Source organism: Hyperolius riggenbachi, chromosome 4 (assembly GCF_040937935.1).
Source record: "Hyperolius riggenbachi isolate aHypRig1 chromosome 4, aHypRig1.pri, whole genome shotgun sequence".
Lineage (NCBI taxonomy): Eukaryota > Metazoa > Chordata > Amphibia > Anura > Hyperoliidae > Hyperolius > Hyperolius riggenbachi.
This window is the reverse complement of record NC_090649.1, coordinates 139,078,731-139,099,097: the sequence shown is the minus strand read 5'-3', so window position 1 is coordinate 139,099,097 and position 20,367 is coordinate 139,078,731. Positions and strand designations below refer to the sequence as shown.

Here is a 20,367-nt window from a genome sequence, read left to right as displayed (position 1 = left end):
ATCGCATCCGGGTAGATAAACTTTGCCAAGAAGTCTTCCACAGCTGAGGGAATTAAAGATGTGACACCTTCCATTAACCTCCTCATTACTGCTGAAACCAGGCGTTGTTCTGTTAATGCGGGAAAAGAAATATGTATGTAGGAGCTAGCTAAGACCATTACATTCTTTCTGAAATGCACCATCACAACAGCAAGGATCTCTCCAGCACAATTACCGCTCAGTACAAAATTATTCTGAAACATTTTGCAGAGATGCCAGAATTTGACAAAAGCTCCATTATAGCACCAAAGTTTCAGCTTTGAATGGAATACTGAGTACTGGCTTCCTTTACTTGCAGGCGGTATCCAAGAATAATGTCTATAATTTGGAAATGTTAAGGGTAACTACTTTAGTAACACAAAAATCTATATACTAGACACATATCACCATCACTATACAATTCATTTTCTAACTGTCATTAACTGGTTCTCGTTCCACGGTTTTTACACCTCAAAGTTCCTGACATTTTTGACACTTTAGCTGTGTCATTTTGATACAGCATTAACTTTTTAATTATCGATGCCATCTTAAAGTGGCCACACACAAAACAATAAAATGATCCGATTTTACGGCAATTCGATAAAAACGATCGGATCTCCCCAAAAAATCGAAAGCTTTTTTTTTTTTCATTCGACTGAAAAATCCGATCGGATTTCCCGTTTTTTTCTGATTTTTATCTATCCGGAATGCCAGATAAGATTGTATGGTGTGTGTTAGATTGTCAATTTATTAATATACACACCCAAGCAATTTTTTTCTGAGTTTCCAATCATTTTTATCATAATTGGGGAAAAATTGAACACGTGTGTGGTACATTGGTCATATTTTTTGAAGTGTTACAATCAGTCAAAAAATTGATTGCAATTCTTAAATTGATCAGATATTTAAAAAATTGTATGGTGTGTGGCCACCTTAAGTGTGTTGTACATTGGTCATATTTTTAAAATGTTACAATCAGTCAGAAAAATTGATTGCAGTACTTAAATTGAACAGATACAAAAATTGTATGGTGAATGACCACCTTTAGTGATGCATATCTTGTTTTTTTTCAGTACAATCTAAGCTTTCTTTGGGTAATATTTTTTTTCCAAAACTATTTTGATTTATAGTCAATTTATGGGGAAAAATTAGGTGTAATTTTCACATCACACATCCCACAGTTATACAACATTTACAAACAAATTATTTGACCCTTCCCGATTAAAATGATACCCCACATGCCCCATTTTACTTCTAGCTAAGCATGTGGTAGACCGTTATCCCCAGTCTGCGCATCTGTGGTGATTACATCTGTAGAGCATTGGGGCCTGAAACGTTCACCCTAGCGATTGCATCCAATCACTACTGGCGGCAGTCATTAAACGTTTATAAACAGGCATAGGTATTGCAGGGGTTAATAATGAGTTAATAGGCTAAGTTTGGGTTAAAAATTAATAAGGAATTAAAAAAAAATACTTTTTATTTTATTGGGACTGTCACTTTAATTTTTGTTTATTACTTTTGCACCTTTTTCTTTCTAACTTTATTGAATGATTGTTGCTGGCTAACAGCAACAATCATTCACTTTACCATTCACGTTAATGTGCACGTGCGGCGGGAGCAGACAGCGGGCATTAATGCAGGACGTAGATTCTACATCCTAGAACACACAGGGCGGGGGCTAATTAGGATGTAGAATCTACGTCCTGAAACTTTGATCAGATAAATACTATTGTAACTGCATCCACTTTTTTTTGGTAAACTTGCTGGGAACCATGGCAACCGTATATGGCTTGCAGTGAAAGATACCTAGGGCCATATGCAATTAAAGGTGAAAAGAAGCGTAAAACATGCAAGCTTCCTATCACCTCACATCGCTCAGGATTTACCTACAGGCTCAATTGCCGACTTTACCTGAGCAATGTCCGCTAAAACGAACTATCGGAGGCGCCCAAAGATATATTCTAATCTCTAAATTGTACTATACAGGAGTAGATAAATCTTACTTCCATGAAAAAAAACCACAGGGGTAGATATAACAGTTTAACCTCCCTGGCGGTCAATTAAATCCGCCAGGGAGGCAGCGCAGCACAATTTATTTATTTTTTTTATTTTAAATCATGTAGCTAGCCTAGCGCTGAGCAGCGGCATCCCCTCTTCCCCTCCAATCACCTCCGGCGATCAGGCCCTTCAGGAAATCCCGTTCTGAACGTGATTTCCTTTAGGGCTTCCTCCGTCGCCAAGGCGATGGGCGCGATGACGTCACCGACGTCATCGACGTCGTGACGTCAGAGGGAGTCCCGATCCACCCCTCAGCGCTGCCTGGCAGTGATTGGCCAGACAGCGCACGGGGTCTCGGGGGGGGCACCCTCTAACGTGGCAGGTAGCGATGAATCGGCGCGGAGCAGCGGCGATCATAGGTAACACGCAGCTAGCAAAGTGCTAGCTGCGTGTATAAAAAAAATTATGCAAATCGCCCCAGTGGGGCCTGAGATATCCTCCGCAACGGCTTACCCCGTGTCCAGCACAGGGGCTACCGCTAAGGAGGTTAATGACGCACAATAAGACAACGCATTTAACGAGTGCTAGCCTGCTTTCTCAGGTCAATAACAAGTACCTCTCAGATGACACAATCAAGTTATGAAAAAGGATTGTCATTTATTAAGCACAGGCAACAGTTTTCGTGGGTGCATGTCCACTTTATCAGGCCACTAACAGTACCGAACGTATCAAGCCATAAAATAGGAGAGCCTCCCTCAAGTTCAACCACCAAGAATCACCTAGAATCTTTAACTTACAGCTTCCCCGGGAGAAGTTCAATCACCAAGAACCACCTCAAATCTTCAACTTGAGCAATGTCCGAGCATTAAAGGACCACTATCGCAAAAATAATTGTAAAAATTAAAATTCATGTGTATGCATATGTATAAAATGTGTGTTTGTTCAACAGTAATATGCACTACAAATTACTCCTTTCCTATCTCTCTGTCACTTACAGTAGGCAGCAAAAATCTGACAGATCTGAAAGATTTTGGACTAGTCCATCTCTTCATGGAGATTTTCAGGTTTTTTTTTCATTTTTAAAAGCCCTGGCTGAATGGCAGTTGCTCAGTCCAACTGCCATCAAAGCGTGCAAGTAAATAGGGAGGCTGGCCGGGATCCTGATGTAGACTTTCCATCAAGTACTTTTCTAAAGCATAAAGGTACTATTGAGAATCCCTGTCCAAAAATCCAAAACCTGTCAGATCTGTCAGATTTTTACTGCCTACTGTAAGTGACAGAGACACTGGAGAAAAGTCATTTATGGTGCATTTTACTGTGGGAGAAACCTAACATTTTTTTTCAAGATAGTAGGTCCGTTAAAGAGAACCCGAGGCGGGGTTCTCACAATGCTAGCTGCATACAGAGGCTGAGTCTGCCTATAGAGCCCAGCCTCTGTTGCTATTTCAATTCCCCCTACATCCCTCTGCGCTCTGCAATCCCCCCTAAAACACAGCCGCGCTGCTGACACGCAGCTTGTCAGAGCGGGCTGTGTTTATCTCTTTACTGTCACTCTAGCCGCTCCCCCCGCCTCCTGCAGAGCTCCAGTCCCACCCGTGTCCCTTCCCTCGCCGCTGATTGGAGGGAAGGGACACGGGTGGGACCGGAGCTCTGCAGGAGGCGGGGGGGGAGCGGCAAGAGTGACAGTAAAGAGATAAACACAGCCCGCACAGCGCGGCTGTGATTTATGATGGATTACAGAGCGCAGGGGGGATTTAGGGGGGATTAAAATAGCAACAGAGGCTGGGCTCTATAGAGAGACCCAGCCTCTGTATGCAGCTAGCATTGTGAAAACCCTGCCTCGGGTTCTCTTTAAGAGCATAACTCTTAAGCAATGCTAGCTTCTCCCCGAGCGATGCCTCTATGTCCTGTGTAATGCTGAGCAATAGGGAGCATGGTAATTGTGGAGCTATTATACAACTGCTGCCTCGCTCCCCCAGGAGATGTGCAAACGCCCGACACTGTTACCTGACATTACCCGGGAGTCTGCTGAGTTTCTAACAAGAAATCCCAGCATTGTCTGCGTCACAGGACACTGCTCTGCCCCAAGGAAGTACAGTAAGTGTCATTTAATTTACTTGGCTGGGAGAGAGAAGGGAAGATGGTGTCTGTCTTGTGTGATCCTCACCCTCACCACCCTGTAGAAACAAAGTTCATAGGCCCCAAATCAGTTCACTTTTTCTCCTATGCTTTCTTCCAGCAAATAATTTGTCACCTATAAAATAGCATTTATAGCACTCTGCAATGAAAAAGTACTGAGAAAATAGGTGACAATTACTGTCAGAATTATTCTAAGTATTTTCTTGCTTGTTGGTTGCTGAAAGGCTGTACAGTATTTTAAAAATCTTGACACTCCTGAACCAAGCCAAATTTAACAAAGTGAGGATCTTATGGCTCATGTTTCAGTTCTGAAAGATGCAGATCCAAGTGAAGCAGGCACCACCTTCAGTACATTAGTAGCTCTTTATTGAAAAAGTCATAAAAAATGACAAGTCATCGATAAAAATGGCTTTAGCGGCTGACACCCTGCTGTTTCAAGCTTAGTAGCTCTTTTTCAAAGCCAGAAGCCATACAAACAAACAGAGGAACAGCTCCTCCTTAAATAGGAACTATACAAGTGATTAGCCAATCAATTTAACATCGTGCTGGCCAATGAGAGCACTCAGGAGGGCTGTGGACCTGATGGGGAACTGAAAAGAGTGACTTCACCAAAAACACACCTCCCAGTCTTGCCAACGCATGCGTATACAGCCGTCCGCAAACGTATGCATTATACGCGGAAAATCATCCCGACGGCAAAATCATGCATACGTATAAGAAGGTCCGTATGCGTAAAACTGTACACATCTAACGCTGAAAAAAACGTACGCGTCTAACGCTAAAGAAATCCACTAACATGCGTCAATATAGCCGCAAAAAAGGTTGTAAGTGAAATGTAAAGATATAACAGCGGTATACACAAGTGCCTGGGGATTACCAAAAACGTCACCACAAAATATGAATCGGTCACCACCGCTAAGTGTGACAATGTGCAATGACCACAAACGGGTGTCCCCAGAGCAAACAACAACCACCTATACTTACAAAGAAGCAAAATACCACACATCGCTATGCGTTTAGCAAGACACATGGGGGTTTTCCTAAAAAAGAAAAAATTAGAAACAAAATAGAAAAAGTAAAAGGAACAAGGAATCAGTTCTGAAAGAAACCAGTTACTAAATGAATCTGGACACTACAAAGTGCATCTTCAACTATCGGCGCAGCAGAGGCTGAAGAATGTGTATGTTTCAAATGCTTTCAAGTAATTGGTGGGTTTTGCACTCCAGCCTAACCTTAACCCTGATCAAAGCTGTTGGATTTGTCAAGGGTCCATGCATAGTGCACAACATTGGAAAGGATAGATTAAATGTGGTGGAGATAGCGAATGACCTATTTCCAGATGTCAATTGTCCCGTTATGAGATATGAATGGGCATACTTTTGACCCTTTTTGCCCTTGGGTTACTCTTTGTTGGAAAAAAAAATCACAAAGGAAGCTTTCCCTTTTTCAGGAATTTTCACATTTACCACTTTATGTGTAAGTGAAACCAGTGATTATTCCTTTTTAAGTGATTTTTCACCATAGCAAATTTATTTTACTACACTGCTTCCTTAAATAGTAAATGGTCTAATTGGGCATACCTTGCACCTTTTGGAGCTTTTGAGGCCCACAGAGCGATCGCTCTCATAGGCTGATGCCTATGAGAGACGATCGCGGGGATTGGCTGGTGGGGGAAGGGAGACTTAAAAAAAATAGTACATTTTATTACAAAAATAATAACAATTAAATTAATTAAAAAAAACAAAAGCCTGCAGCAGCCGATCAGAGCCCACTAACAGAAAGCTCTGTTAGTTACAATAAAAAAAAAAACATAAATAGTTACCTAAGGGTCTGAACTTTTTAAATATGCATATCAAGAGAGTATATTATCTTATTTTTTAAAATTATAAGTTTGCAAATAGTGATGGACGCAAATGGAAAAAAATGCACCTTTATTTCTAAATAAAATATCGGCGACATAAATTGTGATAGGGACATCATTTAAATGGTTTAATAACTAGGACAAATGGGCAAATAAAGTACATGCATTTTAATTACAGTAGCATGTATTAATTTTAAACTATAATGGCCAAAATCTAAGAAATAATGAATCTTTTCCATTCCTTTCTTAATATTCCTGTTAAAATGGATTTAGAAAAAAATAATTCTTAGCAAAATGTACCACCCAAATAAAGCCTAATTAGTGGCGGAAAAAACAGGATATAGATCAATCGTGATAAGTAGTTATAAAGTTATTGCCGAATGAATGGGATGTGAAAGTTTCTCGGATGAATAAGGTGAACAACACTGTAGGCTGAAGTGGTTAAATACTGTGCGTACAAGTGAAATGAAAAACTGCACAACATGGCTGCCTTCAAAAACCAACCCGCAAGATAGTTGGGCAGGTTGATCCACTGGATGGATCTGGCAAACCACATGTTAATTATTAGTTGCTCATCTTGCTGTTTGCGAGCCATACACATTCCCAACTATCTTCCAACAGACCAAGTTTAGAAGAAAGTTCTTGGACTGGCCCAAAACCTGTCATCTGTCACCTTTTTTAACTGCCTACTTATTTCGCGAAAGAACTCCTTTAAACAATGCCCAGATATGTTTTTTGAAGACAGAAAACTACTTTTAAAAATCTTTTCACCTAAAAAGTAACACATCAATGTATTAGAAATTCCCTAAAATATGTCATCTGTTCTTAGTAATCAGAAGTTTCATGTGGTCCTTGGGGACTGAATATAGTATAAATTATAATTTACTGAATTCTTCTTGAAATGTGAGAGCAGGATTTATCTTTGCTACAAAGAGAATTTGCAATAAGAACACCAGAAAGAAGACTCAGTTAAATTCTCTTTTACAGCTACATAATTGAAAAGAAATATTATAGACTGCTTAAGCTCATCCAAAGCACAAAAATGACAGCAGGGTCATGCTGCAAGAGAAGCACAGCCATACCTGTCACAATATGTAATTTGTCTGTAATCTGTTCGTGTTGTGGTAGTTTGCACCCTGCTTCTCTCTCTGTCACCTTTGAGCGCAGACCACAATGGCAGTGCTGCTGACGGCTTTGACCTCTCTGTAGGTAATGCGTGAGTGTGCACATGCCATTTATAGGCTAGCTTATTAGCAATAGGGCCTGGTGCACACCAAAAACCGCTAGCAGATCCGCAAAATGCTAGCAGATTTTGAAACGCTTTTTCTTATTTTTCTGCAGCGTTTCAGCTAGCGTTTTGCGGTTTTGTGTAGCGGTTTTGGTGTAGTAGATTTCATGTATTGTTACAGTAAAGCTGTTGCTGAACAGCTACTGTAACAAAAAACGCCTGGCAAACCGCTCTGAAGTGCCGTTTTTCAGAGCGGTTTGCGTTTTTCCTATACTTAACATTGAGGCAGAAACGCATCCGCAATCCAAAATCTGCTGCAGCCCGGGAGTATGCGTTTCTGCAAAACGCCACCCGCTCTGGTGTGCACCACCCCATTGAAATGCATTACCCTAGCAGATCCGCACCCGCAAGCAGATCGCAAACCGCAGCGGAAACGCTCCGGTGTGCACTAGGCCTAACACAGTGGTCTGATCTCATAATCACAGCCAGGCGATGGGGAAGGGAAAGAGCACTCACCATAACACTCCAGAAAAATGCTAGATTTAGGAGATAAAAAAGGCCATGTAGAGCTGTATCTGCAACACTATTCCTAAAATAAGGATTTACATTTGGACTTTGGATAAGATTTTCATGTTTGCTGAATTGCAGTCTGTATCCAGTCTCTAATGTTGTCCTCAACTCGCCATTGCTGCAAAAGTACTTAAGGCTAGGTTCACATTGCTCAGTTACGTTGCGTCATAACGGAGTTTTTTAAGCGTACAAAATCGCACAGCAATGAAAAGTAAATGTGACGCTCACAGTGCATGCAGTGCAATGCATGTCAACGGGGAACGTAGAAATAATGCAGATCCTGCTCTGCGTGTATGCAAATATATGCATTGACGCGTTTAACTGCTTGCCGACTGCATCATGCCGAGGGGCCCAGGACCGCCTAACGCCAATCGGCGTAAAGTCATGGGGCTTCAGTTTGCTGGAGATCGCGCGCAGGCTGCGAGTGCATTTCCTGCTTGGTAGGCTAAGTGGACCTCCGTCTTCAGTCTCTCAGCAGGCAATCGTCGTCTAATTAGCATGTACAGTGCTGCGATCTACAGAAGCGATGTAGTGGGGACTCTCCCTGTGGGACACAGGAGCAATTGACAGTGATAGGCTGAAGCCTATCACAGCTGATCAGTTTGATAGGCTGGCCAGGGGAGGGAGGGACGGAGGGTGGGCAAAATAAAAAAGAAATACACATATTTATACGAAGAAAAAAAATAAGATAAAATTTTGTAAAAAAAAATACATCTGGGGTGCAATAAGACCCCACCAACAGAAAGCTCTGTGTGCTGTGTTGTGCGGCCCTGCAGCTTGGCCTTAAAGCTGCAGTGGCCCATTTTAGAAAAAATTGCCTGGTCTTTAGGGGGGCAGGGGGGGGGGGTAAAGCCTGTGGTCCTGAAGAGGTTAATGTTAGTCTATGCTTACGCTTCCATTTTTGAATTTTGGTGCAGTGTTGCACTAAGTTATGGTCATTACACATGCGCACATCTGTTTTTAAAAGGCGGGACTTTATACTCTGAAATGTGCGACACAAATGGCACACATCTATGATGCAATTTTGATTCTTATGCCTCCGTTACATCGCATGCCACCGCAACCACATTACTTGCTACTTTGCATTGCATTTTATCTGTTAGCCCTGTGAACCTAGTCTAAAGCTTGGCTCATAGTGGTCAGTTGCATAATGCACCCGTTATAATACGTTACAATGAGTGTGAACTGCAATGGAGACTAGGCATAGACTTTAATACAAATTCTGCATGCAACAAGTTAGAATTATGGAATCTGTTACAATTACTGTGAACAGGGCCATATAATTGTATGGGCAGTGAGTAGGCATGCAGAATTATTCTGCAATGCAACTGAGTGAGCACTGGGAACAGAGCCTAAAGTTTTGTCCTGGGAGTCCAAAAATGTGAATCATTTAAAATCAATTTTGCATATTATTAGGAAATCCCCGTTTCTCAAAAAAATCACACAGGGCGCACTAAGCTGCTGCTCATACTAAGACACCACCCACACCTAAGCTGCTGCCCACACTAAGACAGCGTCCATAGCTGCGCCGCCCCCACTAAGCCGCTTCTGTACTAAGCCACCATCCACAGCTGAGCCGCGCACACTAAGATGCCGCCCACACTAAGACACGCTGCCCACAACTCTAGTACACATTTAAGGCCCATACACACGTCGGATTTTCGTGAACGATGGGTCGTTTGAACGTCCCGTCGTTCAGTTGTTCGCCCGCTAAATCGGACGTGTGTACAGACTGTCGTTCGCGTGATAAGACTCAGTTTGAGCGATCCGCACGGCGGATGAATCAGATGCTAGAGCTCTAGCAGATACTAGGGTGAGAAAGTCCAGCTACAGAGGATGTCTCAAGACTTGGAGAGTGGATGGAGGAGATGAGTAGTTCCTCCCACTGTGCTACTCTGCTGGGGGGCAGAGGTCATTGGGAGGAACAGTGAGGACATACACAATGATGCATGCTTCTTGTGGAGGCTCCATGCACCACAGCTTAGAGCATGTTACCACAACACCCAGCATGCCCCATAAAGACACCACAGCATCTAGCTTAGCACAACTGCACCCAGCATGGCACTATGGCACCTAACATGCCCTCATAAAGGCACCACAGCACCGAGATTGCCCTCAATTGATGTGCCACAGCTCCCAGGATATTGCCATAGAGGGACCACAGATCCCTGCATACCCCCATGGAGCTGTGGAGCCTTTATTGGTACCTGGTAAAAGCTGTGGTACTTCAATGGCCAGTATGCTGGGAGCTGTGGTGCATCAATGATGGTATGCTGGGTGCTGTGGAGCCTCTATGGGGACATGCTATGGTGCTATGCTGGGTGCTGTGGTACCTTTATGGGGGCATGCAGGGAGCGGTGGTTCTTCTATGGAGGCAATGGTGGTTCCTCAGTTGCGGTGCTTCAATGAGAGGCCCATGGGGGCATGGGAGGGGGTTCATTAGAAGGTCGGGGAATGCTATGGGGGGACTGCCAGACAACCTTGAAGCAGGCTAGCCCACCCAGCAGAAAACCAGACTAGCCAGCGAACAAGCAAGGTAACTCTTCCTAGTTATGGTTAAGTGACACTGCCTATTTATGTGATATGCAGCATTTTTTTTTGTATTAATAGAGAGGGGGGCATCATCCAACATTCTGCAGAGCAGGCCTACTTAACCGCTATTAAGTTCATGTAAATTTGGCTCCACCCATGACCACACCCACAGTCTGGTGCGTGATCACACCCATTTTACACCCGGAGTGCTAAAAAGTGCCCTGGATCTCTTAGGATCCTAGCAATGTATATTTTTCATAAGGTGTGAAAACACCAATTGTGAGAAAATGTTTATTGACTCAGTGTTGTTGAATCATGTGTTATATTAATCCCCAGATAATGCTGTTATTTTTCAGCTAGCAATGGACTTAAAACTTTTTTTATGTATTATTTATCCTAGTCTAAAACTAATTGAATATTTTAGAAGATAACTACTTATTAGATTCAGTTTATCTTATTAATGCAAGTGGCTGTACGCGGACTTTGCTATTAAACTACTGTTTAGGCAATGCATGTTAGTCTTACTGTCTCACGGCAACGTTAATATTCATGCATGCATCCTCTCTACCCCAGAACAATTGTCTCTTCACATACAGAGTTGTTTTAGACACCATAATTTATAGGCGCTAAAGCTGCTAAGAAATTATCACAGTTTCCTCTGCACAACAGACAACAAGATACGGAGGCATTGCAAGGCAGCATCAGAATACGAAATAGGTGACATATCACAGATGGCAAGATCTATGGGAGCTCAGAAAGACTTAAATCACTAGTCAAGAAACCTTGAATTTAATCAATGTTTCCATAGAAAGTACATTTTCATTTTTATATGAATTCTATAACTCTTCCAGTCGCTGAGGAACTAATTCACTAAGGCAAACCATACGAGTAGTATATGCCTGCCTCTCATTGAACGCTATAGCTGCAGTGGCTTTCCAACTATGGTCTGATAACACAGACATGGGATGTAACATGCTTAATTAGTTGGGTTGGGGTTAACACTTCACTACAGGGGGTAAAACACTTTATTTTTTTAGACTATGGCCTCAATTCACTAAGCGTATCTCCTGTCTTTAATAACTCTTCTAGAGTTGTTACCATGGTGATAAGGCATGTAGTATTCAGGAAACATTTTACCTCAGGTAAACCTAAAGTTAACTCTTCTGTCTTTAACCACTTTACCCCCGCGCGTACGTATTTCTCCGCCCCTTTTTCCATCCTTTAAAAACCAGGGACGGAGAAACACGTACTTTCCGCGTTCCCGACGCTGTCCGCGCTCCCGCTCGTAAACACGCCGCCCGCCGCTAGTAAAACCGCCGCCGCCCGCTCGCCCGGAGATCAATGAACGGGAAAATCCATTCCCGTTCGTTGATCTAAGCCCCACAATGACCCGCTGCTCTCCTATGGGCAGCGCGATCATTGTGAGAAGAAACTCACGTGTCCAGCCTCCTTATTCTTCCTCCAAGCTTCCGGAAGGAGGCTTGGAGGTCGCAATAAAGCAAAAAGTTACTGTGGCCATCTTGTGGCCAAATAGTAAACTACACCCTACACATTTTTCACATAGAAATAAATGACTTTTACACAAAAAATTAACTCATTACCTCCCACACTCCCCATTTTTTTTTTTGTAATTAAAAAAAAATTCAAAAATTTACAATTAAAAAAAATACATAATTAGTTACCTTAGGGACTGAACTTTTTAAATATTTAAGTCAAGAGGGTATAACACTGTTACTTTATAAACTATGGGCTTGTAATTAGGGATGGACGCAAAACTGAAAAAAATGCACCTTTATTTCCAAATGAAATATTGGCGCCAAACATTGTGATAGGGACATAATTTAAACGGTTTTATAACCGGGACAAAAGGGCACATAAATTTCATGGGTTTTAATTACAGTAGCATGCATTATTTAAAAACTATAATGGCCGAAAACTGAAAAATAATTTTTTTTTTCCCCACATTTTTCCTATTTTCCCATTAAAACACATTTAGAAAAAAATAATTCTTGGCATAATGTCCCACCTAAAGAAAGCCTAATTGGTGGCGGAAAAAACAAGATATAGTTCATTTCATTGCGATAAGTAATGATAAAGTTATAGACGAATGAATGGAAGGAGCGCTGAAAGGTGAAAATTGCTCTGGTGGTCAGGGGGTAAAACCCCTCAGTGGTGAAGTGGTTAAGTTAACTCTCTAATCCTTAAAATAACTCCAGAGTTAAAGACAGGCTGTTCATTAACTGCGTGTAAAAATAACTACAGAGGAGGTAACTTAACTACAGAGGAGGTAAATAAACTACAGAGGAGGTAAATTAACTACAGAAGAGGTAACATAAGGAATGAAGAGATAAGATAACTCTCTCACTGTGTGGAGGTAAGTTTTCTCTTGCCTTATTATCTCCAGCATGATCTTAGTGAATTGAGGCCATTGGCATTAACAGCCTGTCTTTGGCCTCAATTCACTAAGCTAATCTCCTGTCTTTAACAACTTAACGACCGCCCACTGCACAGGGGCAGTCAGAAAGTGGATGCCGCAAGGACCAGCTCATGTGCAGAGGCGGCGGTCCTTGTATGGGCATAGGCGGAGCGATCGCGTCATCCGTGACGCGATCCTCCGCCGGGGATCGATGGCCGGGGATTTAGCCTCCAGCCCGACGGCCAATTAGCAGCTCCGGCGGGCGGAGGAATACAGATATCCGGCATTTAAAGCGTATAAAGCACTTTGTTAGGTAAACAAAGTGCTTTATACACGCTTCCTCCTCGCCTCGTCGTCTCATTGTTCCAGAGACCACCAGCGAGGAGGAAGCAGTAGTGAGTATGCACCACACATTTTTTTTCCACACACCCACCCTGATCGCCCACCCCAGCCTTCAGACCCCCCCTGCCCACCCCCCAGAACACTGTTTGCACCCAATCACCCCCCTAATCACCCATCAATCACTCCCTGTCACTATCTGTAAAAGCTATTTTTTTAATGCCCTAAACTGCCCCCTGCTCCCTCCTGATCACCCCCCACCCTTCAGATTCTCCCCAGACCCCCCCCCCCCCCAGACCCCCCTTGTGTACTGTATGCCTCTATCCCCACTGTAATAACCCACTGATCACCTGTCAATCACCTGTCAATCACCCATCAATCACCCCCTGTCACTGCCACCCATCAATCAGCCCCTAACCTGCCCCTTGCGGGCAATCTGATCACCCACCCACACCAATAGATCGCCCGCAGATCCGACATCAGATCACCTCCCAAGTGCAGTGTTTACATCTGTTCTCTCCTCTAAACACCCACTAATTACCCATCAATCACCCATCAATCACCCCCTATCACCACCTGTCACTGTTACCCATCAGATTAGACCCTAATCTGCCCCTTGCGGGCACCCAATCACCCGCCCACACTCTCAGATTGCCCTCAGACCCCAGCCCTGATCACCTCGCCAGTGCATTGCTTGCATCTATTTCCCCCTCTAATCACACCTTGAGACACCCATCAATCACCTCCTGTCACCCCCTAGCACACCTACCCATCAGATCAGGCCCTAATTTGGCCCGTGTGGGCTCCTGATCACTCGGCCAAACCCTCAGATTCCCCTCAGACCCCCTTCTGATCACCTCCCCAGTGCATTGATTGCATCTATTTTCCCCTCTAACCACCCCCTGAGACACCCATCAATCAACCTCCTGTCACCCCCCTAGCATTCCTATCCATCAGATCAGGCCCAATACAACCTGTCATCTAAAAGGCCACCCTGCTTATGACTGGTTCCACAAAATTCGCCCCCTCATAGACAACCTGTCATCAAAATTTGCAGATGCTTATACCCCTGAACAGTCATTTTGAGACATTTGGTTTGCAGACTACTCACGGTTTTGGGCCCGTAAAATGCCAGGGCGGTATAGGAACTCCACAAGTGACCCCGTTTTAGAAAAAAGACACCCCAAGGTATTCTGTTAGGTGTATGATGAGTTCATAGAAGATTTTATTTTTTGTCAAAAGTTAGCGGAAATTGATTTTTATTATTTTTTTTTCACAAAGTGTCATTTTTCACTAACTTGTGACAAAAAATAAAATCTTCTATAAACTCACCATACACCTAACGGAATACCTTGGGGTGTCTTCTTTCTAAAATGGGGTCACTTGTGGGGTTCCTATACTGCCCTGGCATTTTAGGGGCCCTAATCCACGAGGAGTAGTCTAGAAAACAAATGCCTCAAAATGACCTGTGAATAGAACGTTGGGCCCCTTAGCGCACCTAGGCTGCAAAAAAGTGTCACACATATGGTATCGCCGTACTCAGGAGAAGTAGTATAATGTGTTTTGGGGTGTATTTTTACACATACCCATGCTGAGTGGGAGAAATATCTCTGTAAATGGACAATTGTGTGTAAAAAAAAATCAAACAATTGTCATTTACAGAGATATTTCTCCCACCCAGCATGGGTATGTGTAAAAATACACCACAAAACACATTATACTACTTCTCCTGAGTACGGTGGTACCACATGTGTGGCACTTTTTTACACCCTAAGTGCGCTAAGGGGCCCAAAGTCCAATGAGTACCTTTAGGCTTTACAGGGGTGCTTACAATTAGGCACCCCCCAGAAATGCCAGGACAGTAAACACACCCCACAAATGAGCCCATTTTGGAAAGTAGACACTTCAAGGTATTCAGAGAGGAGCATAGTGAGTCCGTGGCAGATTTCATTAGGAAGGAGTTACAGCATCTAGCAAAACAAACAACACTCGGCACCTCTGTGACCAGAGGTGTTGTTTGTTTTGCTAGATGCTGTAACTCCTTTTTCTATTGCGGAGGAAGCGGGCATTGACCCGTGAAACGCGTTGCTTTGTTTTATCTGGAGTTCGTTAATAAATAGACTGAATGTACAGTCGTGTTGTGTCTGCTTGGAGGAGGTAAGTCCACCACTGCCTCCTCTAATTACCAAATTTTTGGCTTTTAAGCTCATTTAAAACCCCTTTTATCCTTTTGGCGCCTCTGTTCTCTCCTATATAATACCACATGCCTTATCACCATTGTGATAACTGTAGAAACTTTATTAAAGACAGGAGATAAGCTTAGTGAATTGAGGCCATTGTCACTTCTATGTTTGCTGCTATTTGCTACAGCAGAAATCATGCACATTTAAATGGACATGCATACATGCAGGTGCATAAGTGATGACAACAGGGGGGCATGCACATACACACACAAGAGCACACATGCACAAGCGCGTGGTAGAGTTTCAATGCAGGACATGGATTTCAAGTCCTAGAATGTAAAGAAAGACCAATTAGGATGTGAAATTCACAGTTTAAGTGGTTAACCACTTCCCTACCACGGTATTTTGTGCTGATCGGTGCTGCGTGGGCTCTCCAGCCCGCAGCACCGATCAGCTAGCAGCCAGGTCGATCAGACTTCCCCCCTTTTTTCCCCACTAGGGGGATGTCCTGCTGGGGGGGTCTGATCGCCGCCGGCTGCTTGCGCTTGCGGGGGGGGGCTCTTCAAAGCCCCCCTCCGCAGCGCTTCCTGGCCTCCTTCCCCTTCCCTCCCTCTCCCTCCCCCTGTGAGCGGCGCAGGACGGATTTCCGTCCTGCGCCTGATGGGATAGGCTTTAGCCTATTAGATGCCGGTGATCCCCGGCCAATCAGAGGCCGGGGATCACCGATCTCCTCTACGGCGCTGCTGCGCAGCAGCGCCGTATACATGTAAACACCGGGGAAGGTCTTCCCCGTGTGTTTACATTTACCCTGCGAGCCGCCGATCGGCTCGCAGGGTGTTCACGGAGACACCCTCCGTGAGCTGACATGGAACCCGTGGAATACACTTCAGGATTCAGGGGCGTGTATATACGCTCCGAGAATCCGGAAGTGGTTAAACAATCACTGCAGAAAACAAACAAATGCTATTTTGGTTTAACCTCCTTGGCAGTAACCCTAAGTCAGGCTTGAAGTGGAAAAAAGAAGCTAGGAGCGGTGATCTCAAGCCTGACTCGGGGTAGCCACCAGGAATCAGTGCAGAGCCTTAAGCGCAGCGGGCGCTTTAAATCACCTCCCCCAGAATCCAGATGCTAGCAGCCAGGTCCTCGGAGGCTCTGGATCCCTCTGGTGAGATCACCATTTATCATCATGATGACAGACGCCAATCTCACTGCAGGGTTACATCGCCACCCGGAGGACAGATGGAGATTTGCAGTACTGGATCCCAGGGAGTTGAGTAACTGCAGGTTTACCGTGGATCTCTCAGCGGTTTGATTTGTTTCTGGTTTTACGGTCTAAAAGTGTGCAGCAAAAATTGCACCACTTTTAGACCCTGAAATGCAGAAATAATCATACCACCAGGAAAGTTAAAGAAAGAAAAACACATTATACCATTAAAGGAGTTCAGCATTTGCTATGAATTAGTGGGGAATTATTTTACAGGCAAAGCACTGGTTATAGGTAGTACCTATGACTTGGTACAGAGTGGTCAAGAAAATAGAACTGTTTTCTCTCTTTATAACTGGATTAGTAAAATAGAGAACAGGCTAGAAGCACAGAACATGAATGTATGTTTCTTCATCCCCACTTTCCACTAGGGTCTACCCAAAGAGAGGTCCAAAAGCAGTTTGAAGATGCTCTACTGCGCATTTGAAGAAATGGTTTGGTGTCGTGCGCTCCTCACTTATCGATCAACAAATGTCCTAACCTCTATTATGCCTGGTGCGCTACAATCAATTGAGGGGTGTATGCCCTCTAGAACATATTATATTAAAATGATATTAGCGCATCCATTTGGGCTACAAGTGTGGGGTATTAGGATTGAGGATTTGTATATCTACCTGCTCTGTATTCTGTGGGGTTTATGTCAATATTTTCATAGTGCACTGTAACCTCATGTAGAGGTGTGGTGCATAAGGAGGGATTGTGAGGAACATCTGGTATTAGGCTACACGGCATGTTAGGTGCCGTGCCCTGTGAGTAACGTTGAAGGCCATAACATTTGCTGGGGCTAGGGAATTATTATATAGAGATCTGTTGAGCGCTAATATCCTTTTAATATAGTATCTACTGTGCATTTGCATAACGCTCATGGCGATGAGCGCGTGATCGAGCCGGGGGCACGAACAGGCCACGCATGCACAGTTGTGCAAAACTCCTCGCCAAGTCAGGCAGCTAACAGAGCTGTCAATGGGAGAACAGAGGGAACCCAGAGGACAACAAGGGACCTCGCAGGCTACCGGGGGCTGGAGGAAGCCCTAGGTAAGTTCAGTATTAAATTTTTTAGAACTGCTCAGGGTCACTTTAAAGCTAAGAATTCAACCAATCAAAAAGCATTTTATGTCAATCTGGATGGATGCAATTCAAGCTGCTTACAAATTGTAGCAAAATTTGCATCATCAGAAAAATGTGATCACCTCCATACCTATAATTCCCACTGCAACATCGACCAATCACTAGGCACAAACATGGTCATGTGATTTGCATATTTGGGAGTGATTATGGAAAACCACAGTTGCTCACTTAAAGTGTACCAGAGATGTTAAACTCTAAAGGTTTGATACTTACCCGGGGCTTTCTCCAGCCCCATAAGCTTTTATGAGTCCCTCGCCATCCTCCCACGATCTGCCATTAAGCCGCGATCAGCCCCGGTAAATGGCTTAGTCAGGTCCAGTCTGGGTCTACTGCGCAGTAGACCCAGACTGGACCCGACTGAGCCTGTTACCAGGGCTGATCGCGGGTGAACGGCAGCCCGCAGGAGGACGGCATGGGACTCAGACAAGCTTATGGGGCTAGAGGAAGCCCCGGGTAAGTATCAAACCTTTAGAGTTTAACTTCTCTGGTTTACTTTAAAGCTTAATTACCACAAATACCTTCTGTTTTAAGAAGGCAATTTATATTCAGTGATTTTTGCTTTTTAGTAAGAGGGCTTTTTGGTCTTTTTTAGCCCCTTCCCTACTTCCCTAGGGATTCTGAGTCATTATGAGTTATCTAGGTATTCTGTAGTACTGGCTGTGATTTACAATTGTGGGCTCTGCATTAATATAGCTAATGTAGAATCCGTTTAAGGGAACAGTTTCTCAGAATATTATCAAATTATGTCTAAATAGTTAAATATAAAATGACACTATTCATCCAATACTCTTTTTTTCCCGATCCCAGCAACACAGATGTGCAGGAAAATAGAATACCTGACTGACATCTGAAGAGGAAGCCAGCTGGTTTGAACCCACCGCATAGCCAAGTACTGTCAGCAAATCCATTGTAGTCATTGTGGTTGTGCAGAATGAGTTGACACGGCTGTCAAGGGAGATCTTGAAGACAGTGTAAAAGCAAAAACAAAAAAAGAAAAGGAAAGAAAAAAAAGTAACACCTCACTACTTGTGGCAAAAACTAACATTCAATAAAGCTGTTGTGTATGAGGAAGAATGAGTGTAGATCACTGGAGACTGATGGCAGGTGTCTAGAAGTTGAGGTTGTTGGGTGGGATGGCGGATGACACTAGGCTTTAATCATTAATGTTACAAGCCCCAGAGTGAGACTGACTAAGCTATGGCCTCTCAATGCTTTGCAGTATAATAATATGGAATCATGAGGCAGCCTGGCAGACGTCTTAACAGCGGGGGCCTTGTATGCCTGCAAATGATAAGCAGGAGTAAGTGATAACAGAACGCTGTTATTAACATTGCTTGTATAATTTCACATTTTTCAGCAAATAATTCAACATCAGAAGGAGCACTCTTCAAAGGAGAAATGACTGATTATACTCTTTTGAATTGTATTCCTCTGAAACACTTAATGGAAAAGACTGAGAAACCTTAGAATCTTTGGTATAAGATGTACTCAAACTTAGAAGCCAGAAATAATTACCTTTCAAAGACTTTTCATCAAAGAGCCCACATTGATTACAATCAGAATTTTAGCTTTAAAGTGAGAGTGTGTGTATGTACTGTATATGAGTGTGTGTGTCTCTGTAGGTGTGTCTGTCTGTGTTTCTCGTGAGTGTACATGTGTTTGTGTCTGTGTTTTGTGCGTGTCTCTGTCAGTATATATGTGTGTGCAGGGCTGGGCCGAGGCTTGCAGCGCTCGTGTACCGCCGTTGGGAAGATTATTATGTGCATCTGGTAAGCTCAGACGCCCCCTAGTATACGGTTCCTGATCCCTTTCTGGTTTTTCGTCTTGTCTCTTGTTGGTTGAGCCACACAGAGCTGGATATCACGGCCTGATGAAGGGCGCATACAGATTTATACAAAAGCCCGAAACGAACATGTGTCGTAGCCTTGAAATCTAATACCCTTAAAAGCTACAACTGCTTTTTGATTCAAACCAGATTATGTCTTCTTGTTGTTGATCCCTTGAAAGCCTACCATTTGAAAATTGAAGAACCGTGTTTTTAATTAATTTTTCTATATGTGTCAATAAAGTTTTTTTCAAAAAAACTTTTTTTTTGTATCTTTAAAGATTGCATTAGCCCTATTCTTTTTTCTTAAAGCAATAGATGAGTCTTGGGGGGCAAGGTGGATTGCCCTAAAAGAGGACTGTGTTTTGATCCTTCACGGCATAAAGGATTACACCCAGAGATAATTATTATTAATAGTATATATGTATGTGCAGGGCTGGGCCGAGGCAGAGGCGAGAGAGGCTCCAGCCTCAGGGCGCAGTGTAGGAGGAGGTGTACAACTGACTCAGTTATCATTCCCCTATTGTGTTTGAAGCAGAGAGAAATAAGAAAAGGGGATACATGGCAGTGACTGCAAGCCAGACAACTAGCGATTCATGTGTTTGGGGCCCTGGGATGCCTCTCTAATAGAAATCAGTGTGCGACGGCTGAGGTGGGAGGGATGGGGGGTGCGCTTCGGTGTCTCAGCCTTGGGTGCTGGAGGACCTTGTCCCAGCTTTGTGTGTGTGTGTGTGTGTGTGTGTGTGTGTGTGTGTGTGTGTGTGTGTGTGTGTGTGTGTGTGTGTGTGTGTCAGTGTGTCTATCTGTGTGTCGGTTTGTGTGTATGCATATGTGTGTAACAAATCCGTAATGTAAAGTAATAT

At 43.5% G+C, this 20,367-nt stretch overlaps 1 long non-coding RNA gene across 1 annotated transcript; it reads left to right on the top strand.

Annotated features, from left to right (window-relative positions):
• The first annotated feature begins 3,134 nt into the window (after positions 1-3,134).
• On the top strand, positions 3,135-18,742 carry LOC137570533 (uncharacterized). The gene is made up of 3 exons (XR_011031076.1): positions 3,135-3,221; positions 3,999-4,116; positions 18,487-18,742. It is a non-coding gene; the product is annotated as an uncharacterized lncRNA (long non-coding RNA).
• Positions 18,743-20,367: the final 1,625 nt, after the last annotated feature.